The sequence below is a fragment of the Chiloscyllium plagiosum genome, unplaced genomic scaffold (genome assembly GCF_037043375.1).
Source record: "Chiloscyllium plagiosum isolate Xiang-an unplaced genomic scaffold, Cpla_swu_hap1 HiC_scaffold_37, whole genome shotgun sequence".
Classification (NCBI taxonomy): domain Eukaryota; kingdom Metazoa; phylum Chordata; class Chondrichthyes; order Orectolobiformes; family Hemiscylliidae; genus Chiloscyllium; species Chiloscyllium plagiosum.
In genome coordinates this window covers 38,480,355-38,502,936 of record NW_028270175.1, presented here as the reverse complement: position 1 = coordinate 38,502,936, position 22,582 = coordinate 38,480,355, and the positions used below count along the sequence as shown (strand labels likewise).

The following is a 22,582-nucleotide window of genomic DNA, read 5'->3' as shown; positions in this document are numbered from 1 at the left end:
ACTGTAATGTTTCCCTTCTAAATAACACAGGGGTGGGAGTAAGCACAGGACAAGATTTGTTCATTCAGCCAGAGTGACATTCCTTCCACAGACCATTCATTATTTGTTTGATGTTGAACTCTATCCAATCTGTAATCTTCTGAGAAAGCCTCTAGACTGTTACTCCCACTTCCAACCCAAGATAAATCAAGCTGCAATTCAGTAAGTAAAGGAAAGCATTTAGACTGTGCCTTTCATAACGTCAGGACACCCAAAACACCAAGACATAAAGTCAGGGTTCAAACCGTACTTCAGAGTTTCATACGATAGCTGGGATGCCTCTTCAATGTAATGCTGAGTTACACCATCTTTTAGATATGAAGTTATGAAAGAGAATAGAAACATTGTAATCTACCCATTAAACATTAAAGATCCCAGGGCTCTGTTGCAAAGAATCACATAGGCTGATCATAGTCACATTGCTGTTTATGGGATGTTTGGTGCTGATCCTACCTGTCACATCTCCTACTTTATCACAGTGACTTCATTGGCTGAATACCATTTTGAGCTCAGTAAATTCTTAGAATTGCAAATCTTTCTTTATCTGAACTGTGGGGAGTAGTTGCATTATCCAAGAATGTTTCCAATGGAAAAGAGTTGATAGAATCTCATGGACAGAATCACATACTACAAGGTCTGTACAAGATCAACTTTGATATTTTTTTAAAAAGCAGTCACAAATTCCACAAATAGACAGCACAGTCTAAAACATAGAAAACTAGAGATTGAAATATCAATATAGGTTTAATGGTTTATATAGAGAATGGTGAATATCTAGAGTGAACAAAACTATCACTAATTAAAGAGAGAGTTTAGTGCCTATGGAGGAAACTCTGAGGGCAAGATTGTGTGGGATGTGTGATTTCCTGGACATTGTTCTTGCAGTCTTTGACTCTGGTACCTCCACATTGTTGCAGTCTTGATTCGCCCATATTCCTTGCTGCACCATTGTAACTGCCTTGAACATATAATTGTGGCCAGATGGGCCATCTGAAATAATGAACTTATGGATGGACAATAATAAACTTACCACGGAGTTAGAAAAGATGGACAATGATTAAAGCATGCTGGGAAATAGAACCCAGCCTTGACTGTGTCAATGCACAAATTATAGCAGATTTGTTTATGAATCATTGGGGATATTCCTGCATCAGGCACTCCATTTCCTTCTCACCCACAAGAGCAGGCAAAGAGCCAGTCAACTCTTCCCAAAACACCACCATTGTCAGGCAAGGGCCTCTGTCCAGAAACTAAAACTAAGTTGCAGCACTGATTACATCCTCAATTTTCCTACTTATTAAGTGTGTTCCTGACAATTAATAAAATGTCCCCCTGAGTCTGATGCCTGCTGTAATTAAGCTGTTTGATTCTAATATTTGAAACAATCCTCAAGCTGACCTCCTGTCCATTATTCAATCCAAATAGCTTACTTTAACATTTAGGCTTTTGCACTTCTGGTAAAGTTTTCGCAGAGATATGAAAGAACAGCTAGAGAATGTGTAGTCCCTCTGTTGTATTTTCTCCTTGCCTGTGACAGAAAGAGCAAAATTTCTTAGGTTCTTCAAGCTGATAGATTGTGTACTCCAGTAGCAGAATATTGACTGTCATCATTTTAGGAATCAAAAGATACAGGTTACTCTGCTGGGAATTCAAACAAATATCATCTTTCTCAGACTAACTTACTAGGTTTGTTGACATTACTAAACAAATGTGTTGCTGCCCAAAGTAATTGGGCCAACATAATGAAATGAAGTATTTTTTGGCAAAAAGGACCATTTGACAAAGAGCTTGGTGCAGAGTAACGGCTTATTGAGGTTTGGAAATACTTATTCACATGTTTTGATCATTACAGATGTCACATGTAGATTGTATGGCCAACCAGGGAACTTGTTTTCTTATTGTTTGTTACTAAACTTTAAAATAAATTATTTTAAAATAAAGTGAATATTATTAATGTAAGGATTTGTGACTGCTAAGTTCCAATCAGGTGAATGACCAATTAATCAGTTTTGGATGGTATTGGTTGAAAGTGGTCAAGGTAATATTGCTATGAACACAGATATACTCCAGTCTCTTATCCAAAGGATTGTACAATGTATCCAACAATCTTGGAGTGTCAGCAAGATTGTACTTGTATTATCTACTCTCTAATTTGAATTACTATCAATTAGAGGGACTAGGACAGCAGATACTCGCTATCTCCAAACCACTCATTATCCTATCTTGAAACTATAATGTCGTACCTTCATTATCAGTGGGTGAAACTTTCTCCCTAATAGCACATTGTGTGTATTCACACCACATGGACTGCAGTGGATCAAAGAGGTTGCTCACGATCACCTTTGCAAGGGCAATTAAGGATTGATGGTAATGATGCTCCAGCCAGCAACATTCATAATCCATGAATGCAGGATAACTCCAGGAGAGGCATCATGCAGATAAAAAAGATGTTCTCAACTTCTGTGATAATGTATAAATACTTTTTTTCACAATTTCTCATTAGAATAGCCCAAATGCATCCATTGTCTGGATTCATAGAATCATAGAATCTGAACATTGTGGGAAAAGGCCATTCAACCCAGTTCATTAATTAAAAATGTATCTTGGGATGCCATTGGAAATTTCCCAGTGCCTCCTGTACAATGTTCTAGAATGAGTCAGCACTTTCAGGAAAAGTGAAATTATAGCAAGATAGTTTTGGATTTTTCCAGTTGAATTTATAACATCCACAGGATACAGATGAAAACTTCCAGAACTCCGTTTACATTTAGTGCTGCCAAAGATAGTCAAGAGTTGAATCTAGTTTAACCATGCCTAACCCAGTTACTAACCTATGCAACCTTGCGAAATGACATCCCATAGCATAGAAAAGGTCATGAATTATATAATGAATACCATGATTCTGGTGCATACCAAAGCACTTTACAGCCAATGGAATACTTATATTCCTCTAATTCTTTTCCCTCTTGTGGTGAAAATATTGCCAGACCAGTTTGACAAGGAACTTCCTGGAAAAGTCATGACAGAAGAAAGTCGAACAATGTAATTTATTAACTATAATAAATTCATGATTTTTTAATGTTGGCACAAGTTCAAGAGAAATATGTAAAGTTGCAATTGTGTTCATGAAACAATCAGAGTGAAAATATTCTAAACCTGTGCAGTTTAACCACTTATTTTTATGTCAGTCATGGGTTATTTAGATTACACTTGTTCCAGAGAAAGAAAATATTTCACATGTTGCACTTTTCATGAGCTCAGGACATCCAAAAATGCTTAATCGTAGAATCCCTACAGCATGAAAACAGGCCATTTGGCCCAACAAGCCCACACCAACTCTCTGAAGAGCATTTCACCCAGCTCCAACCCATCAGTTGTAACCCTGTGTTTCCCATGGCCAATCCACCCAACCTACAGATCCCTGGACACTACAGGCAATTTAGCATCACCAATCCACCTAAACTTTGGATTGTGGCAGGAAACACACAAGGAGAGCATGCAAACTGCAAACAGAGTCACCTGAGGCTGGAATTGAACCCCGGTCCCATGCACTATGAGGCAGCTGTGCTAATCACTGAGCCACTGGTACTGTGTTGCTTGTAGACCCTTTTAAGCATTTTTGAAACTTATTCAGCTATCCTTAGTAGCCAGGCACGCAGACAACAAGCAACATGAATTCGACTGGGACAACACTACTATCATAGGGCAAGCCACTCAGAGAACAGCCAGGGAATTCCTAGAAGCATGGCATTCATCCACAAACTCCATCAACAAACACATCGACCTGGACCCAATATACCAACCACTACAGCGGACAGCTGAAACTGACAACCGGAAGCGGCAGGGACAGACCACTATAAACACCGGAGGAAACATCAAAGAAGCGCTTCGCAGGAAGCTCCCAAGCACTGATGATATCACCTAGCCAGTGGACGAAACGTTTGCAACAAAAACTTCCAGCTCGGCGAACAGAACCACAACAACTTATTCAGCCTTGAGCCACAGAAGCTAATTTGCGAGAATCAAACATCTACAAAATGTAATGTGATGCTGGTTGAGGGATAAATATTCACCTGAGAACACTTTCCTGTTCTCTTCACAGGGTTTAGTGAGAAGATGAAGGAAATCATTATTGGTTGGGAAATTGATAGAATTAAAGGCTGATAAATCCCCAAACCCTGATAATCTTCACCTGAGAGTAACTTAGGAGGTGGCCCCAGAAATAGTGGATGCCTTAGTGGTCATCTTCTAATGGGAGGCGATGGCCTAATGGTATTATCACTGGACTGTTAATCCAGACACCCAGATAAAATTCTGAGAATCTGGGTTTGAATCCTGCCATGGCAGATGGGGGAATCTGCATTTGATAAAAATATCTGGAATTACGAATCTAGTGATAACCATGAATTAATTGTCAGGAAACACCCATCTGGTTCACTAGTCTCTGTTAGGGAAGCAAACTGCCATCCTGATCCTTGGTCTGGCCTACATGTAACTCCAGACCTACAGCAATGTGGTTGACTCTTAATTGCCCTCTGGCAATTAGGTATGGGCAATAAATGCTGTCTAGCTAGCATCCCATGAATGAATTTTAAAAATCTTGATAGACATTGGAACAGCTCTTACAAGCTGGAGGGTAACTAATGTAAACCCAGCATTTCAGAAGGGTGGCAGAAAGAATTATAGACGAGTCAACCTTTTGTCAGTGGTGGGAAAACTACTAGAGTCCTTTGTAAAAGAATTAATGGTTGAGCATTTTGAAAACAGTTACAGGATAGAACAAAGTCAGCAAGGAATTATGAAAGGGAAATTATGCTTGATAATTATCATGGAATTCTTCGACCATGTTTGTTGAGGAGGAGCAGGTGGATATACTTTGTATCATAGAATCCCCACAACACAGAAAGTGGCCATTTGGCCCATCATCTGCACTGACCCTCTGAATAGCATCCCACCCAGACCCACCCCACACCTGAAACCCTGCATTTAGAGTCATAAAGTAATAAAGTATGGAAACAGGCCATATGGCCCAAACTGGTCCATGCTGACCAAGATGCCCACTCAAGGAGTTCCAATTGCCCACATTGGTTCATATCCCTCTAAACCCTTCCTATCCATGTACAAATCCAAATACTTTTAGAATGTTGCTATTGTACCTACGTCAACCACTTTCTCTGGCAGCCCATTCCATATACGCATCACTCTGTGCGTGAAGAGGTTGCCCCTCCCGTCCTTCTTAAATCTTCCCCTCTCACCTTGAACCTATGCCCTCTAGTTTTCAATTTCCCATTCCTGGGAAAAAGACAATATGCATTCATCCTATCTTTGTGCTTCATAAGTTTATACATCTCAATAAAGTCATCTCTCATTCTCCTACATTCCAAGGAATAAAGTCCTATCTTGGCCAACTTCCCCATAAATCTCAGGCCTACTAGTCCTGGCAACATCCTTGTAAATTTTCTTTGCACTCTTTCCCAGTTCAACTATGGATTCCCTAGTGACCAAAACTGTACACAGTACTCCATGTATGGCTTTTACAACAGACTTATACAACTGTTACACAACGTCCCAAATCCTGTACGCAATGCCTCAACCAATGAAGGTCAGCATGCTAAATGCCTTCTTCACCACTCTGTCTACCTGTGATACTGCTTTCAATGAACTATGTCCTTGTACTCCTCGGTCTTTCTGTTCCACAACATTTCCCATGGCTGACCCACCTGGACACTACTGGGCAATTTTTAACATGGCCAATCTGCCTAATCTGCACATCTTTGGACTGTGGGAAAAATTGGAGCACCCAGAGGATACCCACACAGACATGGGGAGAATATGCAAATTCCTCATAGACAGTCGCCTGAGGGTGGAACCGAATCCAGGTCCCTGGTGCTGTGAGGCAACTGTGCTAGCCACTGTGCACCATGCTGTCCATTTATTTGGACTTCCAGAAGCCCTTTGGAAAAGTTCCACATTAGTATGAGGATTCTGGGTAATCCGAGATGGAGATGGGAAAAAATTGTGGTTGCAAGAACTACTCCTTTTTTGAAGTATTTTCAGTGTTGGGGCTGATGGTATTTAATAGAATGATGTGCTCTTTCTGTCGGATGTGGGAGATTAGGGACAGTTTCCATGTTACTGAGGAGCTGGTGGAGGGGAGAAGGGTTCACATTTTTGTATTATTGGAATTGCTTCTGGGGTAGGAGTGACCTGTGTACGGCAGATAGTTTGCACCCAAATTGGAAGGGGGCTAATGTACTGGAGATGAGATTTGCTATAGCTGCTCAGGAGGATTTAAGTTAGTAAGGTGGGGGTGTGGGACCCAGGGAGAGAGGGAGGAAAGAGTTCAGTCTGAGACTGCTACAGTTGTGAAAAGGAGCAAGTCAAACAGTCAAGGCAGGCAGGGATAAAACAGCGAAGGAGGTAGAACTGATAAATTAAACTGCATTTATTTCAATGCAAGAGGCCTAACAGGTAAGGTAGATGAACTCATGGCATAGTTGGGAACATGGGCTGGGATATCATAGCAATTACAGAGACATGGCTCAGGATGGACAGGACTGGCAGCTTAATGTTCCAGGGTGCAGATGCTATGGAAAAACAGAATAGGGGGTAAGATGGAAGAGGAGTGGCATTTTATAGCAAACAGAGGGTGGTGGTAGAAGGAAAGTATTCAGTCTGGATCTCAGTGTTCCACAGAGATCTGTTCTGGAAACTCTGCTCTTTGTGATTTTTATAAATGACTTGGATGAGGAAGTGGAAGGGTGGGTTAGTAAGTTTGCTGATGGTTGGTGGAGTTGTGGATATTGTGGAGGGCTGTTGTAGGTTGCCATGGGACATTGACAGGATGCAGAGCTGGGCTGTGAAGTGGCAGTGGGTTTCAACCTGGAAGAGTATGAAGTGATTCATTTTGGAAGGTCGAATTTGAATGCAGATTAGAGGGTTAAAGGCAGGATTCTTGGTAGTACGGAGGAACAGAGGGATCTTGGGATCCATGTCCATAGATCCCTAAAAGTTGTCACCCAAGTTGATATGGTTGTTAAGATGGAGAAAGTGAGGACTGCAGATGCTGGGGATCAGAGTCGAGAATGTGGAAAACGCTGGAAAAGCACAGCAAGTCAGACAGCATCCGAGGAGCAGAAGAAATGGCTTTTCGAGCATAAGCCCTTCATCAGGTATCATCATTAAGAAGGAGTGTGGGTGTTGGCTTTCATTAGCATGGGGGTTGAGCTGTGAGATTATGCTGCAGCTTTATAAAGCCTTGGTTAGACCACAATTGGAATATTGTGTTCAGTTCTTGTTGCCTCATTATAGGAAGGATATGGAAGTTTTAGGGTGCAGAGGAGATTTACCAGGATGCTGTCTGGACTGGAGGGCATGTCTTATGAAGAAAGGTTGAGGGAGCAAGGGCTGTTCTCATTGGAGTGAAGAAGGATGAGGGACGACTTGACAGAGGTGTACAAGATGACAGGTGACATAGATAGAGTGGATAGCCAGAGACTTTTTCCCAGGATGGAAATGGCTATCACGAGGGGCAAAAAAGTCTTGTGATTTATATATGAAAGAAGTGAAACTATCATGGTAATTCTAACAGATGAGAGACTTAACAAACAATCAAGGTATTTTTCAATGTATAATTTCAGTTACATCACATTGTAAACTTTTGCTATAAATTCTGTGTCTTATAATTGTGCACTCCACAATGACCTGATGAAGGAGCGGCTCTCCAAAAGTTAGTGCTTCCAATTAAACCTGTTGGACCATAACCTGGTGTTGTGTGATTTGTAACTTTGTACACACATATAAGTTTGTGGAGTGAATTTGTAATTGCAGAATTATATTTTATTTTGCTCAAAAACTGCATGAATCCATGTAAGATTCTGTGAATTTCTTTTTTAGAAATAGAATCAGTCTGAACATTGGGGCACAGACAGCCTCACACAGGGGACCTCACACCTTCCATGGCACCTACTATTAAAGTTCACTTGAGAATGTAACTTTAAAAAACAGTTCTAGGATTTACATACAAAAGAACTGAAACCAACATGGTCATTCTAAAAGATGAGAGACTTAACAAACAATCCAGATTTTTTTCAATATACAATTTCAGTTGCATCACACTGTAAACTTGTGCTATGAATTCTGTGTCTTACGAACTTATACACCACAACCACCTGATGAAGGAACAGCGCTCTGAAAGCTAGTATTTCCAAATAAACCTTTTGGACTATAACCTGTGTTGTGTGATTTTTAACTTTGTACTGCCAGCAGTGGTAGTAGAGACAGATACATTAGGGACATTTAAGCGACTCTTGGATAGGCACATGATCTTGAAATGATGGATATGCAGGTTAGTTTGATCTAAGAATAGGATAAAAGGTTGACATAACATCAAGGGCCAAAGTACTGTTCTATGTTGGATGATCACCTTACTGGGATTGTACTATATATCCCCTAATACTCAGCAGGAAATTGAGGAACAAATTTTAAGGAGATTTCACTTATCTGTAAGAATAATTGGGTGGTTACGGTAGGGAACTTTAACTTTCCAAACATAGACTGGGACTACCATAATGTTAAGAACTTGTATGTAGAGGAATTTGTTAAATGTGTACAAGAAAATTTTCTGATTCAGTATTGGATGTACCGACTAGAGAAGTTGGAAAACTTGACCTACTCTTGGGAAATAAGGTAGGGCAGGTGACTGAGGTGTTAGTGGGGGAGCACTTTGGGGCCAGTGACCATGATTCCATGAGTTTTAAAATAGTGATGGAAAAGGAAGGCCAACTTTGATGGTATTAGGTAAGACCTTTCAAAAGTTGATTGGGCGTGGATGTTTGCAGGTAAAGAGATGGCTGGAAAATGGGAAGCCTTCAAAAATGAGATAACAAGAGTCCAGAGACAATATGTTTCTGTCATAGTGAAGAGCAAAGCTGGTAGGTGTAGGGATTGCTGGATGACTCGAAAAAAATGAGGTTTTGGTCAAGAAAAAGAAGGAAGCATATGTCAGGTATAGACAGCAGACATTGAGTGAATCCTTTTAAGAGTGTAAAAGCAATAGGAGTGTACTTAAGATGGAAATCAGAAGGGGAAGAAAGGGAACATGAGAAAGCTTTGGCAAATAGGGTTAAGGAGAATCCAATATACCTGATATAGGCTTCCTTCTTTTTCTTGACCAAAACCTCAATTTTTCTAGTCATCCAGCATTCTCTACACCTACCAGCTTTGCTCTTCACTCTAACAGGAAGTTTTTTGAAAAAACACTTAATGGTAAGATCCTGGGGAGTGTTGCTAAACAAAGAGACCTTGGATTGCAGGTTCATAGCTCCTTGAAAGTGGAGTCCCAGGTAGATAGGTTAAGAAGGTATTTGGTATGCTTTCCTTTGTTGGTCAGAGCATTGAGTACAGGAGTTAGGAGGAGAAAGTGAGGTCTGCAGATGCTGGAGATCAGAGCTGGAAATGTGTTGCTGGAAAAGCGCAGCAGGTCAGGCAGCATCCAGGGAACAGGAGAATCGACGTTTCGGGCACAAGCCCTTCTTCAGGAAATGTTGCGACTGTACAGGATGTTAGTTCAGCCACATTTGGAATATTGCATGCAATTCTGGTCTCCTTCCTATCAGAAGGATATTATGAAACTTGAAAGGGTTCAGAAAAGATTTACAAGGGTGTTGCCAGAGTTGGGGGATTTCAGCTATAGGGAGAGGCTGAATAGACTGGGGCTGTTTTCCCTGGAGCGTCGGAGGCTGAGGGGTGACATTATAGAGGTTTATAAAATCATGAGAGGTGTGGATAGTGTAAGTAGACTTTTCCCTGGGGTGGGGGAGTCTAGAACTAGAGGACATAGGTTTAGGGTGTGGGGGGAAAGATCTTAAAAGAACGTAAGGGGCAACTTTTTCACACAGAGGGTGGTGCGTGTATGGAATGAGCTGCATGAGGAAGTGATGGAGGCTGGTACAACCAAGTGATGGCAACATTTAAAAGGCATCTGGATGGGTATATGAATAGAAGGGTTTAGAGGGATATGGGCCAAGTGCTGGCAAATGGGACTAGATTAATTTAGGATATCTGCTCGACATGGATGAGTTGGACCGAAGGGTCCAATTCCGTACTGTACATGACTCTAAATAGCAAAGACAACTGATGAGGGCAGAGTGATCTATATGAACTTCAGTAAGGCATTCAGAAGGGTTTATACTTGAAGCGTCAATTCTCCTGCTCCTTGGATGCTGCTAGACTGGCTGTGCTTTTCCAGCACCACACTCTTCCTCATGGTAGACTGGTTAACAAGGTTAGATCACATGGAATCACATGAAGGACGAGCCATTTTTATGCAGAACTGGCTCAAAGATAGAAGAAGGAAGGTGGTGGTGGAGGGTTGCTTTTCAGACTGTAGGCCTGTGGCCAGTGGTGTGCCACAGGGATCAATGTTGAGTCCACTGCTTTTTGTTATTTATATAAATGGTTTGGATGCGAACATATAATTAGTAAGTTTGCAGATGACACCAAAATTGGAGGTGTAGTGGACAGCGAAGAAGGTCACCCCAGCGTACAATTAGATCTTGATCAGATGAGTCAATGGACTGAGGAGTGGCAGGTGCAGTTTAATTTAGATAAATATGAGGTGCTCCATTTTGGAAAAGCCAATCGCACAGGGTTTTTCTACTTCATGGTAAGGTCCTGGGTGGTGTTGCTGAACACAGAGACCTTGGAGTGCAGGTTCATAGTTTCTTGAAAGTGGAGTTGCAGGTAGATAGGGTAGTGAAAAAGGTATTACATATGCTTTCTTTTATTAGTCAGTGCATTGAGCATAGGAGGTTATGTTGCTGCTGTACAGGACATTGGTTAGGCCACTGTTGGAATATTGCGTGCAATTCTGGTCTCCTTCCTATCGGAAAGATGTTGTGAAACTTGAAAGGGTTCAGAAAAGATTTACAAGGATGTTGACAGGGTTGGAGGATTTGAGCTATAGGGAGAGGCTGAACAGGCTGGGGCTGTTTTCCCTGGAGTGTCGGAGGCTGAGGGGTGACCTTATAGAGGTTTACAAAATTATGAGGGGCATGGATAGAATAAATAGGCAAAGTCTTTTCCCTGGGGTCGGGGAGTCCAGACCTAGAGGGCATAGGTTTAGGTGAGAGGGGAAAGATATAAAAGAGACCTAAGAGACAACTTTTTCACACAGAGTGGTGCTTGTATGGAATAAGCTGCCAGAGGAAGTGGTGGAGGCTGGTACAATTGCAACATTTAAGAGGCATTTGGATGGGTATATGATTGGGAAGGGTTTGGAAGGATATGGGCTGGGTGCTGGCAGGTGGGACTAGATTGGGTTGGATTTATCTGGTCGGCATGGACGGGTTGGATCGAAGGGTCTGTTTCCATGCTGTATATCTCTATGACTCTATGACATTGGTATGGCCATTTCTGGAATACTGTGTACAATTTTAGTCTCCCTGCTATAGGAAGGATGTTGCAAAACTTGAAAGGGTTCAGAAAAGTTTCACAAAAATGCTGCCAAGTTTGGAGGATTTGAGCTTTAGGGACAGGCTGAAAATACTGGGGCTATTTTCTGTGGAGCATCAGAGGCTGAGAGGTTTATAAAATCATGAGGTGGATGGATAGGGTAAATAGGTAAGGTCTTTTCCCTGGGGTGGAGGAGTCCAAAACTAGAGGACATAGGTTTCAGGCAAAAGGGGAAAAATTTAAAAGTAATTTAAGGGCAACTTTTCTCGTGCAGGGGCTGGTGCACGTATGGAATATGCTGCCAAAGGAAGTAGTGGAGGTTGATACAATTGCAACATTTAAGAGGCATCTGGACTGGTATATGAATAGTAAGGGTTTAGAGGGATACGGACCAAATACCAGGAAATGTGACTAGATTAATTTAGGATATCTGGTTGGCATGGATGAGTTAGATGGAAGGGTCTGTTTCCGTGCTGTACATCTCTAAGATTCTTTGTCAAATTAAAACACACAGGATTGGGATTTATAGTGTAGGGAGACAGATGTAAAACTGGTTGGCAGGCAAGAAATAAGTAGGAATAAGTGGATATTTTTCCAATTGACTAACAGTGACTAGTGAGGTACTGCAGGCACCATAGAGTCAGAGGACAGGAACGTGCTGACCAGACATCCCAATCTGACCTAGTCCCATTTGCCAGCATCTGACCCAAATACTTCTAAACCCTTCCTATGCATACACGATCAGTGCTAAGACCTTAACTATCCACTATTTAGATGAGAGAACTAAATGTAATATTTCCAAATTTATAGATGATTCAAAGCTGGTTAGGAGGGTGAGCTGTGAGGAGGATGTGGCAATGATTTGGACAAACTGAGTGAGAGAGCAACTATGAAGCAGATCAGGTACAATGTGGATAAATGTGAGGTTATGCACTTTGATAGCAGAAACAAGAAGGCAGGTTATTATCTGAATGGCCATAAATTGAGGGAGGGGAATGTGCAATGAAACTTGGGTGTCCCTCTACACCAATGACTGAAGGTAAGTATGCAGGGCAATAGGCAGTGAAGGTGGGTTGACCTTCAGAGCGAGCGGATTCGAGTACAGGAGCAGGAATGTCTAGCTACAATCATACAAGGGCTTGGGTGAGACCACACCTAGAATATTGAATATAGTTTCAGTCTCCTTATCTGAGGAAGAACATTCTTGCTCTCGAGGGAGTGCAACAAAAGTATATAAGACTGTTACCTGGGATAGTGGGACTAACCTACAAGGACAGATTGAATTGATTAAGGTTATATTCACAGGAGTTCAGAATAATGAGGAAGGATCTCTCAGATACTTATAGAATTCCAACATGAGACAGGATAGATGCTGGGAGAATGTTCCAATGACAGGGGTCTCCAGAACTTGGGGTCACAGTCTACCTATAAACCATTCCGCACTGAAATGAGGAGAAATTTCTTCAGCCAGAGAGTGGTGAGCCTGTGGAACTCATGACCACAGGAAGCAGTTGAGGCCAAAGCAATGAATAATTTAAAGAAGATATAGGATATAACTCTTGGGTCTAAAAACATTAAAGGATATGGGGAGGAAAGTAGAACAGGCTATAGAATTGGATGATCTACCATGATCATAATGAATGCCGGAGTAGGTTTGAAGAACTGAATAGTCTATTCCTGCTCCTAGTTTTGATGTTTCTATGTTTCCTTTCAATTTTATGCCCACCCAAGAGATTAGGGAGGTTTAACATCTCCCCCAAATGTCAGCATTCCAACAATGTCGCACTGCCAAAGTCATCAACTTTGACTTTCATTGCCTTAAATCTCCAGACTGGGGCTTGAACACCCGACACAGCAAAAACAGCTACCATGAAGGATTTCTTTTTAGTCAATTTGGTTTCTTGGTATTTTATGGGTTTGTTATTTGATATGGTTGAAATCGACATCACAAAAACACATGATTAGACTGTGGGATCTTAATGTGTACAAATGCCTGCTGTGTTTTAACCATTCTTTCTACCTTCCTATTCAATGGATACAAAAATAAACTAATGACTTTTGGTGCGGCAGTGGTGGAAATTATCTAGATTAAGGATCAACCCTGGTCTAAATAATTCAGTACATTTATCCATTAAGGCATCAGGCAAGCTGAAGTCATTTTTAATTAACTAATTGACAATTGCTCATATCCCTGTAACTGAGAATACTGACATCATTGCAAAATGATATGAAGTGTGCTGCTGCTACTTGTAACTACTCCTACCAGGTGATCTGCTGTCATGGGTATATCGTGCTTGTCTTTCCTGTGCCATTCTCATTCATTGTAGCTGCTCTGCAGTTGTTCTGTGACATTCATCGTCCAAAAATGTTTAGATTGACCCAGCTTGCCACTCATCTCCACTTTGCCCTTAAGAATAAACCTCTATATTTCTTGAGCTCTGACTAAATGACTGGAATGCTGACATCTTTTTTTATTCCCAGATGCCACTTTTCAGTGACCACTTCACTCTTGCAATTTCAAGCACTCTTCATTTGTTTTACAGACTGTATATAAAGTTTAAAAATCGCACAACAACAAGTTATAGTCCAACAGAGTCAAGATTAGAGTGGTGCTGGTCAAGCAGCATCCAAGGAGCAGGAAAATTGATGTTTCGGGCAAACACCCTTCATCAGGAATGAGGCAGGGAGCCTCCAGGGTGGAGAGATAAATGGGGGGGAGGAGGAATGAGGCTGGGGAGAAGGTAGCTAAGAGTGCAATAGGTGGATGAAAGTGGGGATGAAGGTGATAGTTTGGAGAGGAGGGTGGAGCGGATAGGTGGGAAGGAAGATTGGCAGGTAGGACAGGTCATGAGGATGGTGCTGAGCTGTAAGGTTGGAACTGGGGTAAGGTGGGGGGGGGGGGGGAAATTAGGAAACTGGTGAAGTCCACATTGATGCCCTGGGGTTGAAGTGTTCCGAGGCAGAAGATGAGGCATTCTTCCTCCAGGCATCGGGTTGTGAGGGACCGTGGTGGAGGAGGCCAGGACCTGCACGTTCTCGGCAGAGTGCGAGGGGGCTGAAATGCTCGGCCATGGGACAGTGGGGTTGATTGGTGTGGGTGTCCCGGAGATGTTCTCTAAAATGCTCTGCGAAAAGGTGTCCACTCTCCTCAATATAAAGGAGACCGCATCGGGAGCAACTGATACAATAAATTATATTGGTGGATTGCAGGTGAAACTTTGATGGATATGGAAGGCTCCTTTGGGGCCATGGATGGAGGTGAGGAGGAAGGTGTGGGTGCAGGTTTTGCAATTCCTGCGGTGGCAGGGGAAGGTGCGAGGAGGGGAGGGTGGGTTGTTGGGGGTAATGGACCTGACCACGTTGTCACGGGGGGAACGGTCTTTGCAGAAAGTGGATAGGGGTGGGGAGGGAAATATATCCCTGGTGGTGAAGTCTGTTTATAGGTGGCAGAAATGTCGGCGGACAATGTGGTTTATGCGGAGGTTGGTGGGGTGGAAGGTGAGGACCGGGGGGTTCTGAACTTGTTGTGGTTCGTATAGTCCAACAGGTTCAATTGGAAACACTAGTTTCGGAGTGCTGCTCCTTCATTAGGTGGTTGCATCTCCAAATCATCTGTATATAGAACTTATGATCAAGTATTCATATTTCAAAGGCCTCAAGCAACTGTGGTGAGAATTCAGAGTGAAGGTTTCAGGTCCAGCGAGTCTTCTTTCGATGTTAACAGACACTTTGAGAGAGTAAATAACTATTTCCACTGACAGGAGAGGAACCAGAGGACACAGAGATGGGGAGAAGAGAACATTTTTTTACACAGTGAATTGTAATGATCTGGAATCCACCATCTGAAAAACTGATAGATGCAGATTCAATAGTATTACCAAAAGAAGATTAGGTAAATACCTCAAAGAAATGAAGAACAAAGAAAATTTTTACAGCCCAGGCATAGGCCCTTCAGCCCTCAAGCTTGTGCTGATCCAAATCCACTGTCTAACCCTATCGCCCACTTCCTAATGATCTGTATCCCTCTGCTCCCCACCTACCCATGCATCTGTCCAGATCTACCATAAATGAATCTACCATGCCTGCCTCAACTACCTCTGATGGCAATGCATTCCAGGCACCTACCACCCTCTGTGTAAATCACTTTCCGTGTGTATCCCCCCTAAACTTTTTTTCTTCTCAACTTGAACACGTGACCTCTCATCATAGAAAAGCTTATTTCTATTCACCCTGTCTATACCCTTCATGGTTTAGTAGACCTCAATCAGATCCCCCCCAATTTCCTTTTTTCTAATGAAAACAATCCTAACCTACTCAACCTCTCTTCATAGCTAGCACCTTCCATACCAGGCAACATCCTCTTAAACCTTCTCTGCACACTCTTCAAAGCGTCCACATCTTTTTGATAACGTGGCGACCAGAACTGTACACAGTATTCTAAATGCGGCTGAACCAAAGTCTTGTACAATTTTAACATGACCTGCCAACACTTATACTCAATACGCTGTCCAATGAAGGCAAGCATACCATATGCCTTCTTGACCACTCTATCCATCTGTGCAGCAATCTTCAGGGTACAATGGACCTGAACTCTCAGATCTCTCTGCTCATCAACTTTTCCCAGGGCTCTTCCATTTACAGTAAAGTTTGTTCTAGAATTGAACTTCCAAAATGCATCACCTCACATTTGCCCGGATTGAACTACATCTGCTACTTCTCTACCCAACTCTCCAGTCTATCTATATTCTCCTGTATTCTTTGACAGTCCCCTATGCTTTCTGCTACTCCACCAATCTTTGTGTCTTCTGCAAACTTGCTGATCAGACCACAAATGTCCTCTTCCAGATGATTTATGTATATCACAAACAACACTGGTCCCAGCACTAATCCCTGTGGAACACCATTTCGAGAAACTCCCTTCAACTACTACTCTCTGTCTCCTGTTGCTTAACTAGTTCCTTTATCCATCTAGCTAGAACACCCTGCACACCATGTGACTTCACTTTCCCCATTAGTTTACCATGGGGAACCTTATCAAATGCCGTACTAAAGTCAAAGTATATGACATCTACAGCCCTTCCTTCATCTATCATCTTGGTCACTTCCTCAGAGCACCCTATTAGATTGGTAAGGCACAATCTCCCCCACACAAAACTATGTTGTCTATCACTGATAAGCCCATTCTCTTCCAAATATAAATAGATCTTATCCCTCAGTATCTTCTCCAGCGACTTTCTCACCACTGATGTCAGGCTGAAATAAAAGCAATTGAATGGGTCTGGAGAAAGAGCAGGAGAGGAAGAATAATTAAGATCTTTCAAAGGGCTGGCACCGGCATGACAACTTCCTTCTGCAGCAGTGTGATTCCATGAGTGCTTGATGCAAATGTAAAAAATATGATGTACTTTTCACAGTGGTCCATCACCACAAATCTAGGTTAAATTCTGAACATCTTCTGGTTTATGCTCAATAGAATATTTCAAAAAGCACAGCAAATGATCTGGAGCCATGAACTCATAGCTGTACGTGGGCTTGAATTCAGGGACTCTACCCACTGTGTCTCAAGATCCCTCCTCTAATAAGGGACTATACTCAGATAAACAGAGGCAGTTTGTTCTGGTGAGAGAATTTGAAATAATTGAAAGGTATAGAGATTGCTGAAAGCATGAAATTTATTTTAAAATGGTTTGAAGAAAGTTGATACTTGACAGTTTGTGAAATGCTATTTCTGGCACTTTAATTCTGCCTTTCGTGCCAAAATATCATATCAGGGAAGAATTACAATTACAGTATTTTAAAACATAAAAATAAATTAATTATACAATCAATGGTCTATTCTTCCAACTGGCGAACCTAATCCCAAATGCATGATGGTGTTTATAATGTAAAACACACACCTATAGCAATTCTGCTGGCACTTTATATTCACAGTGAACAGTTGATTGTACCTGTCACTATCAAAAAAGCCCGAGGCCAAGTAAGAGTTAATCTGAAGTGATTCTACATCAATCTAGCCACCTTAAATTGTTTTTGCATAGCATCAGGATGTGGAATAATTGAAATACAAATTAGAATCATATTTTGATGAAGGATCACAATTAAACCAGTATTAAGTCATGTCAATATTGATTTAAGCTGCAACAGATTTTAAGATTTTTCAGTTTTTAAAAGAGACAAGGAGAAATGACTGTTTTAACAACAGAAGATGGAGACTGGCATGGTTTATAACATTTCTCTTCTCATTACCTTATCTGTAGCTCTTGGGAGCTTTCATTGTATTGTAAAACATAATGTCTCAAGGTTACTTCTCAAAACAATAGTGTCAGAAAGTGATATAATGCCTGATTGGTAGGATCTCTCCTACACCGACTATTGCAATAATATTTCACAATCTTCAAACCCAGTGGAAAACTTTTCATGCTAATAAGCTGACAAGTTGATTAATGAGTTTAAATGTGAATCTTAACCTCAAAATGTTAAAAACTTAGCAGGTATAAAACACTGAAGTCAATTATTCTCATTGTTTCCCAATTGATCTGACGGTCATGCAGATTAACTGCCAACAAACTCAGCTAATATTTGAAAAGCAGTCCTTTGAGTGATATGCTGGTCTTGTGTACCAACTGCCACATATGATATCAACAAAATCAAGAGCAGAAATAAGGAAATTGGAAGAGAAACAAACCATTCAAGACTAGACTAGCAGGTACAGCAGGAAATGATGCAGCTTTAATAATAACAAAAGACAAACTAAACAGACTCTGTTATCTGAAACCTTGGATTGTGTTACTGCGTTATAATTATGTCCTACTATTCTATGCATTTTGAATAATACAACACCCAGAATTTCTTTTTAAAAAATCACTCCAGTGACTTCCTGCTTAGAAGATTCCCTTGGGAAGCCCTGAACTGTGAGAAGGGTGAGATCGGGGCTGTAACTTACACTTTGTTCTCATTCCCTTCAAATGGTCCTTTTTGGTATCGGATATATCAGGTACCTCTGCAGAAATTATTCAGGAATCCATACACTATTCCATACAAAATGTAGTTTAAAAACATAAAACACTGGAATAATTGACATTCATCAACTTGTGAGAGAGAAAGGCACATTCATGTATTTGGTGTGAAGATTTCAAAACAGAACAAATCCCTAGTTTTAGTGAAAAGGGTTCATTTAACACATTTCTGTCTCCTTTCAGAAGATTTGATCATCAAATTCAGGAAGGAAGGTTGAGGGCATGTCCCTATCTATGTCACCGGAGCTGAGGTGGAGATGGTCAACAGCGGTCAAGTTCGTGGGAGCGAAGATCACCAATAGAATAGAACAGGATACAGAACATAATGTTACAGCGAAGGTGCAGAGAAAGATCAACTGCAATATATGAACGATTTTTCAGTATGCAAACACTATTACAAGAAAGAAAAAAAGTGGAAGAATTAAATGAAGGGCCTTTTTGTAATGACGGACTGAGGATTCCAATTGTGTTAAAAGTCTAACTACAAATACCTGATGGGTGAAACTTCCTTTTGCAGAAAACCTAATCTATTGCCATTTATTTCCCATGTTTGAATTTAACTTTAAAAGGTTCAAGCGAGCAAACGGCAATAAGACAGTCATCTCAGACAAAATTTGATAAAAATAAATATACTTTGTACAGGGAATGCTAGAATGTACTGTTACAGAGAGGTAACTACTGAATTCATTTTCCTCTCCCAAGTATCCATAATCAATAAGTTTTTAAGAAGAAAATGTCTGTATTGTTATCTCCTGAGTTTGTGAACCATTTGAAGAACTAGTAGCAGGTTATTTCTGGGTTAAATACAGATAATTGTTTACTTAAGCACTCACCTCAAAACTTAATGTGCACAGACTCAAGAAACGACCAGTTGAATAGACTAGCATACTTTTACAAGTCATAAACAAAAGAACTGTCCATAATTCATGTGATTCTCTTGTTCTGAGTAGACACGTTGCAGGCCTGATGAAAAGATGTCTTCAGTCTTGAAGTGTAGCTTGGGTGAATTCATCAGGCAAAATTCTTTTCAAGATTTTCTCAGTGCAGTGGATTTTCTGAAGGTCACAAAACTTGTGGTTATGGACTCATAAATGGACAGACTTGGACACCTTATGATGTTGGAACTCTGATGCTTAAGGCATAGATGCCATTGCCTTGTCTGCATTATATCTGTTTATGCAGAGAGAATTTAAGGATAAAAAGGGACAATCATTCCTGCCTGAGCATGTGAGGTCCCACATTGTAGTCCCTTTATCAAATCTAGTAGTGGCTTTGATATTATTGAGTCCCATCCTGGTTTATATTTGAAGACATTCATCCTGAGAGAGTTAAGACCTTGTTTGTTTCAAAAATACCTATTCCATTCAGGACCATCTGATGGTTTCATGCTAAGTGTAGTTGACATATTCAACTGGGGTATATTCTTTTATTTCTCTAAGACAATGAATCAGCCAACACAGGCTTGATTAGTTGACATTCGGTACCCATCTTTAGATTATTTATACTATAAAAGTTTAATACAGATTCTACGTTGAATAAGGTTTGTGTGTTATCATATGACATACAGCATATAAATAACATGTAACATACAAAATATGACATGTGTTTGATGGGTATGACTCAGAGTGATCAACAAAGCGTTTCACGTATTATTGATATTCTATAGCATTACCAAAAAAAGTGAATTTAATGGGGCGAAATCAGATAAAGAATAAAATACATTAAATTAATAAAGCATTAAATTTCATGATCTCTGGATATGTCAACTCCCTTAAAAATCAATTAAGCACTTTTACATTGAAAACATATTCATAAGTCTACATCGTTGGGGTGGTTTGCTGGAAATCAAGCCCTACAGTCTTTACAAAATTAAACATTTTATCAAAGAAAGCAGTCACAAACTTACCTACATTTACAGAAATAACAGAACAGGTTTTCTACTTAACAAGAACTACTATTCATTACAAACATGTAGAGTCTAACTCACTTTTAAAAATTCTCCTACACACATATACAGTCAGAAACAGGCAAAAAAGAATTGCTGTTATGTCCCTGTAGGTTATTGGAAGGAGTTTAATTGTCCACTCCACACAGATCATTGAGACAGGCAGTGGAGAGGACTAAATTTAGCGAAGTACAAGTAAATTGCTGTCTCACTGGAACAACGATTTGTGTTCTGGATGAAGCATTTCAATGGGAAGGTGTCACAGGTAGGGGAATCAGTGTTGAGCATGGACAGTCCTTTGTCTAGATTATATGTACTTTGTCTTTTGATTGGGCCGGGCTTTTGAGCAAAGAAATGAATACTTAAACAGGAAACATGAAGTAACATGTGCATATTGCTTAGTATTAGACTATCCTGAAAAACCTGCCAAGATGTTTCTGCTTAAAATGCTATGAAATGCTTGCAATAAAGAAGGTTCCTTGAGAAGGTGGAAAAGAAATTGGAGGAGGAGATGGTTATCAAACACAGGAAGTATTTGGACAAGCTAATATCAATAGCAGTAATGAAATCATAGGGCCAATGAAGACAAATCAATAATGCAAAACCACAATACATTCAAACACAATATTGGCCTCCCAATCCTCCACAGTGCAGTAATCTGTCAAGAAAGTTCAGGGAAGAGTTGGGTTAAGTAGAGTGTGTTTTTGTTGAAGGGAAGATTGAGACAAAACATGAACATCAGGAATTAATTTGAACTTTCAACTCAAATTGAAAATTTACTCACAAATGTTAAAAATTAGCAAGTAAACTAGAAAGTGTTGAATCATTCAGCAGGTCTCACAGTCTCTTTTGGGAGAGAATCAGTTGCTATTCTAAGTAAATATAACTCTTCTTAAGAGTGGTTCAGTTCAGATCTGAAGACTTAACTAAAAATGCTAACTCTGGGCTGAAGTTTTCCATTTTGACTAAAGACTATAAAGATATCAGAGTTGAGGTTGGCCCACTGAGTCTGCTTTGTCCTTCAGTGAAATCATGACTGAGATGAAAACCCTCAACTCCACATTCCTGCCTTATTCCCATTATCCTTGACTCTCTTCCCGATTAAAAATCTGTTGAATTATCAAGATAAAGTCGCCATAAGTCTCAGAGGATCATAGGGCTGCTCCCTCGTTAGAGAGAGGGAAATCCTATCAGTGTTATGGCAGGGAAGAGAACAGGTAAGGGCCGAAGTGTAGGTAATGGGTCAGGCATGGCTGAGGGCCCTGTCAAACATGGTAGTGAGGAATCCTTGGTCGATGAAATAGCTGGACATTTCAGAACTCCTCCCCAGCTCCCCCACTTCCCAATGCAGAAGGGAAGGTTATCAGAACAGGTACGATAGACAAGGAGAAACTGGGAGGTGGGTTGGAGTCCTTAGAGGAAGCTTCCAATAACCTTTACGTGCAATTGCTTTACACATCCAACCCACATCAGGATGGTCTCAGGGCTTTCTGCTTCTTCCTCGCACCATTCCCCATCCACCAACACCTTCCTCTGCCTGGCCAAACTCACCCTCATTTTGAATATCATCTTCTTTAATTCCTCCCACTTTCTTCAGGTCAAAGGTGGGGCCATGGATACCTGCATGGGCCCCAGTTATGCTGGTTTCTATGAGCGATACGAGGGAAGAGCTCATGCTTGAAGCATCAACTCACCTGCTCCTTGGATGCTGCCTAACCGGCTGTGCTTTTCCAGCACCACACTTTGACTCTAGGAGGGGCTATGTGGAACATTCCTTGTTCCAGTCCTATTCCGTCCCCCACCCATATCGCCTTTGCCTGTATATCAATTAAAACATCAACACTGCTTCCCTCTCTCATGTGGAAGTGGAAAATTTTTATCAAATTCGCTTCTAATTTAAACCTTGTTGTCATCTTCACCTGATCCATCTCTGACTCCTCCCTTCCCTTTCTTGACATCTCTGTTCTCGTTTGAGGAGAGGCTGGCCACCAATGTCCACTACAAACCCACTGACTCCCACAGTTACCTCAACCATATATTCACACACCCTGCTTCCTGTAAAGACTCCACCCAATGTCTCCATCTCTGTCACATCTATTCTAATGGTGCCACCTTAGATCATAGATCA

The 22,582-nt window shown here is 41.0% G+C and overlaps 1 protein-coding gene across 3 annotated transcripts in view; it reads left to right on the top strand.

Annotated features, from left to right (window-relative positions):
• Positions 1 to 18,828, top strand: part of b3gnt7l (UDP-GlcNAc:betaGal beta-1,3-N-acetylglucosaminyltransferase 7, like) — a 111,049-nt gene extending 92,221 nt beyond the window's left edge. Inside the window, exon 2 of one of the 3 annotated variants that reach the window (XR_015753491.1) lies at positions 18,693 to 18,828. The gene's annotated coding sequence lies outside the window, so the exon portion shown is untranslated. The remainder of the gene's footprint in view (positions 1 to 18,692) is intronic. The other 2 variants (XR_015753492.1, XR_015753493.1) reach the window with 2 other exon arrangements.
• The last annotated feature ends 3,754 nt before the right edge of the window (positions 18,829 to 22,582 follow it).